This window comes from Anser cygnoides, chromosome 2 (assembly GCF_040182565.1).
Source record: "Anser cygnoides isolate HZ-2024a breed goose chromosome 2, Taihu_goose_T2T_genome, whole genome shotgun sequence".
In the NCBI taxonomy this organism is placed as follows: domain Eukaryota; kingdom Metazoa; phylum Chordata; class Aves; order Anseriformes; family Anatidae; genus Anser; species Anser cygnoides.
In genome coordinates this window covers 108877603-108888771 of record NC_089874.1, presented here as the reverse complement: position 1 = coordinate 108888771, position 11169 = coordinate 108877603, and the positions used below count along the sequence as shown (strand labels likewise).

The following is an 11169-nucleotide window of genomic DNA, read 5'->3' as shown; positions in this document are numbered from 1 at the left end:
TTCAATCACCTGTCTAGACATGTACATGCACAAATAAGTTGCTAGTTATTTCAAGACATGCATAAAGCACTGAAAAACCAACGTACTGAAAAAAAAAAGTCCTTTTATTGGTTGCTACCTGCTTGAAGAGCATTAATGAGGTATGAGACTGAAATGCTATGTTAAGTTAGTAAAAGGAAAATTCTCACGCAACATGAGTAATGCAGAGCCTCACCCTTCAGTAGCTGAGGCAGGGTTTTGGTCTGATGGTTGTGCTGGGGATGTTTGCAATAAGAATATCATTATAGTTTGTCTTTTCTTCAGCAGTTGATTGTGACAGTGAAAGATAGAAATGTAGAAATGTCATCTTTGGACTGTTTACCACATTTTATTCTTTTCAAGAGTATTCAGCCAGTTTACTAATAATTTTGTGGTCGTAGATCACAGCTTTGCAATCTCCTTGAGTGTAGAAGTTCTCTCCAGTGTAAGGGGGAAATGTACCTTCAGTAGTCTCAGGAAGAAGCTAATTAAAAGCATATTTTCAAATGAGAAATGTCACTTTAAATCTGAAAGCTTTCATATGTCTTTGATTCTGTGACCATTAATTGTTTTCCCTTGAAATCTGTTATAATTTATGGGAAATCATTAGTCTGCTGTAGAATGGCACGAAACTGGGATTTTGTAATCCTTCTGAGCACTGTTGAAATAACAATTGTGGGAAATAATTTCCTTTAGGACCACAAAGTGTCCTTATTATCATTGTGTCTTATATACATACCAATTGTCTATAATAAATTGGCTGGTTGGCAATCAATGCCTTTTATGGGAATTTTTTAGGGGGTTTAGCTGTAGTTTCACCTTTCACATGGCTGATATACCTCAATCATATTTTTGACCTATGTATATTTCTGTCTAAATGTGTATATATGCCCATACCTGTGGGGATAATTTTTGGTTTTGTGGACTCTGAATGTGAGGTAAAACTAATTACTTTCAATGTTTCCTTAGACTCAAATGTTTTAAAAGTTTATGGTACTTCAAAAGTGGCTGACATTTGGTTTCTGTTTGGGATAAGGTTTTGAGCCAAATTATTTTTTCCCTCTCAGCCCTCAACCTGCTTGCATAATATCTGAGTAATAAAGAAGAGATCACTGAGGGTTTCACTCTCTAAGACGAATGAAATTCCAGACATAAGGTAATTGAAGAGCCTTGCTCTTCGTTGTCTTTTCGGAGAGAGCTGGAGTGATCCGTAGGAGAGGTACTAGTAGGATTAATGCTGTGCTCCCTGCAAGGTTCTAGTGTGATGCTAATGTTATTTTTAGGGCATCGTTATTGATATTGGCTAGCATTACTCAGAGCCTTTAATCAAAAGGAAGAAGTGATAAAGACATCTTTATGATACGCCCATAAGCGATAAGCATGAGGAATATGGAAAAAGATTAAAGACATAATATCTTGGCCTCAGAGAAAAGGGTCTTTGTCCTGTTAAAAATAAAGCTAGCCAGATGTGCTCATTTAGGCACAGCAGCCCTTATTTTCTCATCGAGCCCACCTCTGGATAGGCTTTTAAAATTTAAACCTTAATTTTGACAATTTTCTTTGAGATCCCATAACACTTGTTGCACTGCTGCACTGAGCTGTGCAAGGCACTTAGGTTTGGGCCACTTTTCTGCAAGCAAATAGTCAAAGCATGCTGGCAATTAAATATATGCTTAAATTCCTTACTGGATCAGGCAGGGTATTGTGTGGCACATTTTTTACTTTAATGAGCAGAGCAGTTCCTGTCTGTGAACTCCTTCTCAGTTGTATGACAGCGAGGCAGGCTGACTAAAAAACACAGCTGTAGGTGCAATTGTGCTAGTGGGAATTATTTAACCTACATACCTATTGCTCTGAAAGTGCCTGCAGATAAAAAAAATAAAAAAATAAAGGCAGGGAGGAGAGGAAAAGCAGGCTTCTAGTTTTGATGTAGGATAATCCTGCATCTCTCTGAGAGCTCTGGGGTCCAGCAGGGCCTGTTCTTCTCCATCCAGAGCTGCTTGCCGTTGCTCTCCAGCTCATGTTAAACATCAAAGCCACCCACTCAGAAGGATGCCACTGATGCACAAGGTCTTCCTTCAGCCCATCGCTTCTGAAGAAGCTCACCACCTTTAAATATGCAGCCCATTAAACAGCCTGTCTTCATCTGAACTCGCTCACCATGCCTTCGTTGACCTATAGGGGTGAGCAACTGAGTGCGCTGTTATTGGAAGTCAATGACAGACATAAAATACCAACTGTCCACCTGCCCCTGCAGCATGTATCCATGGGAATCATGTACACTTGCTGCTGTTTGAGGATGGGCTTTGTCAGAAGCAATGACATCTGCCAGGGAATCCTGCATTTTAGAAGTTAAAAGTTCACAGAGTTAACTGTGCTCTCCTACTTTGGGGTCAGGCACAGTTTGTGGGAGCATTTTCTCATTAGATTTTACAGTCCAGAATGGACTGAATGCAGCAGCCTCAGGACTGCAGAGAAGTTAGAATGGGCAGTTAGAAGAAGTTAGAATGTTAGAGTGGGAATATTTGCATACAGCTGTGTGCTCTGGAATGAACAAGCATTTTCCATTCATTCTGGCAGTTGACCATGTAGGTTCCTAATTTAAAACAAGGAGGAAGCAGGGGAAAGACATAAGAACTATGTAACAGGACAGAAAAAAGCTTCTGGACATTTCCTAAAATGAGACCTTCAGTTATGGATGAGGCACTTATTCCATCACTGTGACTCCATTAAACTGGTAGTCAGTAAATTCACATCCCTTTCTGCATTTTTTTTAGCAATTTTTTTTTTTTCAGCTTTAGAGTATATATTGTTAATGTAAATGTTGTTTCCATTTTCTTTATGCCACTGATTGCTGCCTTTGAATTCTCTTCAGGGGATGTAAGTCTCTTTCAAATATCTTAGAGTAGAGCTGTTTTCTTGTCTGTCTGGAAACATTACTGGCTTTTGCTAGGAGAATATAATGGAAGAAGAGTTGCTTGGGTTTTATGAGTTCCTAAAAAATAATTTGGTTACAGTTAAGTGGAAACACTTTTAATGCTTTCTAATAGTTCTCATCCTGGATGGAAGTTATCACTGTTGACAGAAAACCTCAGGGGGTGGAGAAGATAGTAAGTAGTCTTCCAAAGTGAAGGATTATGTGTGTTTCCAGCCATCTGGAAGTTCAGAAACTGATGATTTATCTTCAAAGCAGAGGATTTATCTTCAAAAATGAAAAGTCACATAGCTGCGTCACACTTTGCCTACCTGTTGAAATCCTATTTCGTTCCTTAGGATTATACCCCAGGATTATGCAGAGAAGAGGCAAGGAGATGATTTTATGAAATCCTTCAGCATTACTTCACATCCATCATTCGTAAATGATGGTGGAGAATCTGGTGGTGGCCTGGGATGCCATGGATCATGCTGATTCCTGTGATTTAGCCCTGAAGGAATGCCACTGGTGTGCTTCAGCTCCCCTCCCACGCCCCAGAATGTGCCGTGGTGCCACAGCCTTCTCCCAGTCCTGGGACATGGTGAGCAAAATGCATCCTTTGCTGCATGGCAGGTTGCTTGGTGGGCTGTGCTTCTGAGTGATGGTTCACAAGGGGGGGGGAAAAACAAAGCACGTGTAGAGCTATCATGCACCTATATCCAGTAATTGGTCTGATTTTTTCACACTGCTGTGTTGTTAGGAACTGGGGTGACTAAAGAAGAATAATATCTTTAGTGGTTATTAAAGTACAGCAGAAATCTCCTTAAGGACAGATGAAGATCATCTGGCCTCTGCTGCCTAATGACCCTTTTCCTGGAGAGTGTCAAACTGAATTTGTAGTTGTGTCTCTTTGTTTAGACATTAGCTTTCAATTTATTACTTAAGGGACTCAGCCCCAAATTGGAGATAGGTCACTATTTGCCCTTTTTTAATGGTAAACTGCACTGTGCACACAAACATGTCAGAAACAGTTGAGGGTATGTTGCTTTCTAGTCCTCCAGCAGCCCATCATTTTATGTTGGTGTCATTTGATTAACATAAGGTATCACTGATCACAGCAATTAGACAAAAACGCCACTATTTCTTAAAAACTCAGCAGGGTGTTACTGCTGTGCTATGGCAGTAGGATGGAGAAATCCCAGCTCTGGAGCCATGGCTCCCAGTGCTTGGAGCAGAGGGGATCTGGCCTCCTAGAGAGATGGTAGACTTCCTCCATAAAAGTCTGGGCAGGGTTCCTTAGGGCTTGTGTTGACCCAAGTCAAAATCTAGCTCAGGGTTAGGCATTGGTGAACAAACCATGTCCTCTGGAGACACAGCAATGCTATTTCCAAGTCCTGGTAGGCTTTCTTAGTACTCGGGGCATCAACAGACAATAACATAAATGTATCCAGTAGTTTCTTCCCTTTACAGGTTCTACATATCTCATAAATTTTTGTTAAATGTATACTATTCTAACCATCTAGTAGTGGATTGCACCCACAGAAATGATATTCTTGGTTTATGATATGTTGTTATAATATTCTTGGTTTATGATCTGTGTAGATTAGCATCCTCCAGTTAATTCTTTTTTCTCCATCACTTGGTGAAATGGAGATGCACATATGTGTTTGGAGAAAGCCATGTGGGAATGAAAGCATCCAAGCATTTAAACATGCTGATGTTACAGCATGCAGAATGGGGATGAAGGACCTAAATAAACCTCCTCACATCCTGTAGGTAACAGACAGCATATATTATCCTACACATTCAGTATTCTCCAGCGGAGTTATGGATTTTCTGGCTGATACATGATTTCCTGTGTTGTACAAGAGATTACAATAGATGATCGAGACAAAACCATGCTGGCAGACTTTAATTCAGTGCTAGGGTATTCATTCTGATGTGTAACCATCTCCTGAAAGTGACCTTCTGCACTTACCTAAGTCACAGCCACCATTTTGTTCCACCGTTTTTGTAAATGCAATTTTATTCCTTGAGCATGTGTAAGAGTGATACCATTCCACAGTCAGAAAGATTTTAGGGTTGGGGTTCTCTTCAGCCTTCTTGTATTTACTTGTTTGTTTCTTTATAACATCATGTTTCTCCTTGGAAATATGTTTGTCTACACAGGAAGAGTATCCATTGCAATTTATTCTTCCTGACCTTTTGTGAATCTAAAATAAACTGCTTCTTGGAAAGAAACCAGAGGCTCTCCTCTGTGTTCCCTTCAAACAGATCTGGCCTTAAATTGTTTCTATTGGAGACAGCAGGAGCTTCTCTTGAAGTCGATAAAAAAGGAAGCGGGACAGAGTAAAATTTTCCATCACTGATTTTTTTTTTATTTTATTTTTATTTATTTATTTTCCAATAGTCAGATACTCTTTGAAAAGATTCTGATTTTTTTTCAAACCTCTCTTTTCTTACTTCTGCTGATCCCAACTGGCTACTTTGACTGTCACACCCTATCCACTCAACTTTTTTGTTGCTTTAACTGAGTATAGAGTTCCCCCTGTTCCCAATATAAGTTTTTTCACTATGCTGGAGCCCTGAAATGGCTGATGCTATTCTCTCTATTACATAGCCAGAAGGGATGAGGAGTTGTGCACAGATCGCGCTTGTTCAGATGATCACAGTGAAGCATGTCCCAAGAACAGCGTTGACTTCCAGCCTGTGCTTCTCAGGTGGGTTGCTAGAGCGTGGAGATCGAGGTGGAGTCAGTGCAGGCACAGAATTCCCTATAGGCTCTGTTGTCTTTTCATTTGCATCTGATCTCAGCTCCAGCTTTTCCTGAGGAGTTTATTTTGTTTAGGAGAGAAAGTCAGCTGACCTAAGTAGATAACTTCTTGCTTTTGCAGACTGGAGGTGTGTGTTAGGAAGAAGGAGACTAGTTCTGTTGGGCAATGACCATAACGTTCTCCGTCTTAACTATGTGCATCTGTGTTATGCAAGAGGCTTTGGATTCTGCAAAGTACTCAAAAATTGCTTTCTAAAATTAGTAAGTAATGAACCATCCTGAGCATTGTTGGAAAAAACAATGCAGTTGGAGGAGATCAGGAAAGGTTCCTTTTTGACAATTATTTTTAACAATGTGATACGTTTTAGCTGAAAGTTGGGGAACAGCTAGGGGCAAAGGGAGAAACATCCCTCCCTGTGGTTAACCTTGCTCAGAAAGTGTGAATCACTGAACTAAATAAAGTTTGTAAAAGATGCTTTGAAAATACTATGCTACGCCCTATAATTCAGTCAAGAATGAAGGAGGAGGGAAAAGAAAACATCAAAAGTCCCTGCTAATTTTTATATCATTTCCTGGCACATTTCTGTTTCTTCTTTTTTTTTTCCCCAAATTTTCCCCATTATCAACCATAATCCTTTTTCTGTTTTGTTTTAATTTTTTTTGTTTTTGTCTTTTTATCCATTTCATTTTGTGAGGCTGGTAACATAACCTTAACAGCAACGTTGCTGTCCACAACCAACAGTGAAGAGAAATGGAGAAATGCCAAGAGAGTCCTGTTAGGATTGGAGGACAACAAAGACAGGGTGGGTTTTTTTTTTTTTGGTTGGTTGGTTGGTTTTTTACATTTTTATTAGGACCTCATGATGTACACATGAAAAATTAATTTCAGAACATGAACTGCTCTTCAGATGGCGCCATTTAAATCTGGAGGATGTTAACATTCCTGCTGCATGACAAAGGTCCGCTACCCCCTGTGTTGATACTCATCCTGCTCAGAGGCAATAACATCTAAGGATGAACAGAGACCGTGGCACCAAATCCTGCTTGAAGGCTACTTTCACAGATTTATCTTGGGATTTTCTAGCATTCCATGTCAGGGGCAGTTTGCCCTTCAGGGCTCGGCTGCATGGCTCTCGCTGTTTGCGGGGCTCCAGCTGTTTCATTAATGTTTAGATGTATGGGGCAGGAAAGCGCCTGCCCCAAAGGTATAAAAATGAAAGTTTCAGCACTGTTTAACAACCACCATTGTAGCCAGGTGGCGTTGAAGGTGAAAAACCACAAACAGTTTGTATGGACGAACCCACCCCCAGGTTCCCCCCCATGCTGGTGTGCGTGGGGTGCTGGTGGTGGCATGTGGTGATGGGGTGGCAGCAGGCCACCGTGGGGTGCTTGTGTAGCACCCTGAGCCTGCTGGCGGGTGAGCACTGCATTCATGGGGTGTGAAACCCATCCCTCAGTCTGCATGGTGTTAGGGTTCATTCAGTGGGAGTTTAACAGGGAAAAGTGTATGTGATTTGCTTAACATCCCTTCGTGAATGGAAGCTAGGTTGGAGGGGCTGGGACCCGGGGTGTTGCAGCCCTCTTGGAGAGGTACAGGAGAGCAGACAGGGCCATGAAACCAGCTTGTCATCTGCTTTTCCCTCTCTGCTTTGCTGATTAGCCCTTTGCTCCTCCTCATAAAAACAAACACAGCCTGACTCCCAGGTGCTCTTGATGGTTAAGTGATCCCCACAGCAGATGCAGTCTCGGGGAGCTAAGGCTGTATGCAGGCAGGGAAGGAGAGGAGTTTTTCTCCCCAGGCTGCTGAGCTCTTTGGCACTGTTTAGTCTGGGGTCTGGAAGCACACACATGTGACTCAGGCACTCCCCGCAGAGCGGTGCTGACCTTTGGATCTGTAGCTCCACTGTCCCCAGTCCCGGTGCTCTCCCATACGGTTCCTGCTATTCCTGCAAACCCATGCTGGCTTTTTAATAGCATGTGGGGAGTTTCAATGAAGCCAAGGTCACTCTGACTCCCCCAAAGTCACCTTTTTTAATCTGGAAGCAGATGGAGCCAAGGGCAGTGTTTGTGCTGGTGTGTGGGGGCAATGACAGTGTCCTACAACTTCTCATCAGTCACTGAGCACAAGCATGCAGCCTAAACTCAGGGTTTGCTTTGTGCTAGGGTCAGTCTCTGGATCACATTTATAAATATGCTGCTGAGTGGACAGGATTTTCTTTATGTGGGTTTTATGCCAAAACTCTTAGATACTTTATTTTTCTGTGTATATGTCTGCATGTCCCTATGTGCACACCTGAAGCTGCCTGCTGTGCCCAGCCTTGAGTTGCCCTCTCCCTCTGCAGAGCATGAGCAAGCGCCCAGTGGCCCAGTGTGAGCACAGAAATTTTTATATATCTTTAAGGTCAGGGAAAGCTGAAAACAAATGACTTCTGACAACTCCTTGGCTTGCAGATACATCAGTAGCACCAAGGCTCTGTGGCCAACTACGTGCTACTGAAACAACCCCCCTCGTCAGGCTGCCTTTCGCTTCAGGGCTCTGGCTTCAGCGTGCTGCCTCTGAGCACAGCTCCTCTGCTGCAAGAGCTGCCTGGGATTTCACAGCACAGCAGGGCTCAGCTCTTGATCTTGGGACAAAAGACTTCATGCTGGCTCTTCCATGCAAAGCTGGAGTGCCCTGCAGAAGAATTGAGGATTCTGTCGCCCCGTCCTCCCCCCCCTCCTTTTTTTTCATCTTCTCCTAAGAAAGAAACATGGGGAAAGAGTGTTTGCTGATCTTGTACAAAGCCCAGTGAAAAATGACAGCTGGAGGAGCATGACAAGGCATGTAAACTTGAGCTAATAGAAACCGATGTGCCAAATGACTGTTTATTCAGATCTGTCATTGTCAACAAGGACCCCTTTACAAGGCAGGTATTGTTTGCAGTAACAAGTGCACCATGAAGGCGAATGTAGCTCCAAGTTCTGTGACTTGGCATCCTTAAAAATAAAGTTTAAAAAATCCTTGACCCACCCTTACACGCAACACTGGTAGCATCTAAATACTTACTGACAAGTTTGCATTTTTCAGCTTTAATCAGGCTAATTTTCAACAACCAAGCACTCTTTTAATTGCATTGTTCACTTTGGTACTGTTGATGCCATGTTACTGGCCCAAGCGTACATATCTGGACTGTTACCTTGAAGTTGTGTCTTTTGATATCCGCAGCAAGGCAGAGTCAAGAAATCAGAAAATAGTGGTGGCTTTGTGTTTTCTTTTTGTAGAACAAAAGGGAAGACAACTTTTTTGTTGGAATTAGATGGTTTTTAAGGACCCTTCCAATCCGAACCATTCTGTGACTCTGATTTTGAGCAGGCTGTCACACTTACTCTTCTGGCTTTCCAGCAAAATATCTCTCGGCTAAGCAAACTATAGTGAGACTTCATTTTGAATTAAATTTGCAGATTTGTAACCATTTACTCAAAATACATACAAACTATTAAAAAGCATAAATGAAGCATGAAATCTTGCATTGAGGCTGCATTGGGCAATGATGCATCCATTATGTAGAAGTACGAGAGAAATATTCAAGGAGTTTTACTGATCTTTGAATGAATGCATAGCATACATCTCCCCCCCCCCGCCCTTTTTTTTTTTAATTAAAAAAGAAACATCCTATTGCTACAGATCTGTGTTGACCTCATGGTCCCATATGGATACTGGTGAATTGGGTAACACTTGACTGAGAACTCAGCGGAATTTGAAACACGACTAAGTTTTTAATATAGGTAACAAACTTCATCTACATTAGCCAACTTAAAATAGCATCCAGGCTTTGGCTATGGGATTTCCTAAAGTTTATCATGGAATAACGTGTGTGTTTCTAGTGATGCACACTGGAAATCCGCGATCAGTATGCTTATGATTTCACTCTGGCCTAAGAGAGATGCTTGATTTCACCATCACTCTCTTTTTTTTCCCACTTAAAAACAAAAAACAACAACAAAAACCCACAACATATTCCGTGGTACCTCCCTTGAAAAAGATGTTGTGAAATGTAATTTTCTGTACAATTCTTGGAGATCTTCTGGAAAGAAGTCTTCTCTGAGATGTATGTTATTTCTGTGCAAGGAGGAATGTATTAGCTTAAGTGATGAACATTGCCATGTGCAGGATTTTGGCTTGGGAGAGAGGAGTTCTGCCATAAACGTTATCTCTTGTTCCCTGGCTTGCTGGGTCTACAGAGATTGATGCTGTGCAAGGGTGCTGGTAGTTTCCTGCCCAGTCTGGATGGAGCCGATTTAGGGCGAGGCCTGGACATAGTTGGGGTGCACTGTTCACCCGCTAGATCCCTCCCTGGTGTTACTTAATTCCCAAAGCTGAAGCAGAAGCTGTGGGAAAGCAGTCCTGCAGTCTGCTCTTTGAGATAAAGTTTTAATCTCTCCTGTTTTCATTGGCACTCCTGTTGGCTGGGCACACAGGAAACATGTTTGAGACATTTCTGCACGTGGCACATTTGTGCAGCCCTGGGAGGACCCTGCTTACCATGCTCTGCTCTTTGCTTCACCGGAAACAGCGCAGAATTTGTGAACCTCTTGGGAGCTTACCTTGCTGTCGTTCTGAAACAAATCTGCTTCTGGCCTTATGGTCCTCTTTATACCAAAGCTTGAGGCTTGGATGTTGAAGTCTTTGTGAAGTAATCTAAGAGGTAAAATGTAAGAAGCTGCTCCTGGAAATAAATGGAAATGGAAAGAAATGATATATTTGAGTAGACTGGAGACAGAATGTGCAAAGCAATTTAAACCAGGGCAACAGTGAGATGGTGGAAGATTTGCTCTCAGGTGTTTCCATTTTTCTTTATCAACTTAACACATGATCAAATTGCTGACATTCAGCCCAAGAAGTGTATGCCCAGACCTCTGCAGGCAGTGACAAACTCTCTCAGGTGCTGTCTACACCCAAATTCAGACTCCACCAGATGCATTTGTGCTTATGTACTATGCTTGCTAGCAAAGCATTTGACAAAGTTTCCTGGCCTGCGTAGGCAGCAATTAGTTGGTTTATACATGTTTATACTGGACAGAAACTAAGCCCTTGTTAATAAGAACCATACACGAAAATGGTTTTGGCAAAAAGTCTGGACTCAAAGAATACAGGCTGGATAGCCTGTATCTGAAGTCACCTAAACAAAACATCTCGTTTCCTTTTGCTTTCATTAGGTGGTATCTTTGAATTTTTACCTGCAAGCGGCACACATGTATCAGCATCAGTCCCTGCCCTGATGCAGGCTGTGCTATTGGGGTGGGTGCATTGCCCCTGCCTGCAGCCCCAGGGGCTCTCTGCCTCCACATCATCCAGCTACAGAGGACAGGCAAACCTCGTGGAGATATGCTGTGGAGATATGTTTTAAGCACAGCCCCTTCTTCCCTCTCTCACTCTGCAGCACTTCAGCAGCTTTGCCAGTCTGGAAGGGTAGGGCATTGCAAG

At 42.3% G+C, this 11169-nt stretch overlaps 1 long non-coding RNA gene across 1 annotated transcript; it reads left to right on the top strand.

The window, feature by feature from the left end:
• Positions 1–2654: 2654 nt before the first annotated feature.
• Positions 2655–10418, top strand: LOC106034963 (uncharacterized). Its single transcript, XR_010829605.1, has 3 exons — positions 2655–3533; positions 5553–5652; positions 6401–10418. It is a non-coding gene; the product is annotated as an uncharacterized lncRNA (long non-coding RNA).
• Positions 10419–11169: the final 751 nt, after the last annotated feature.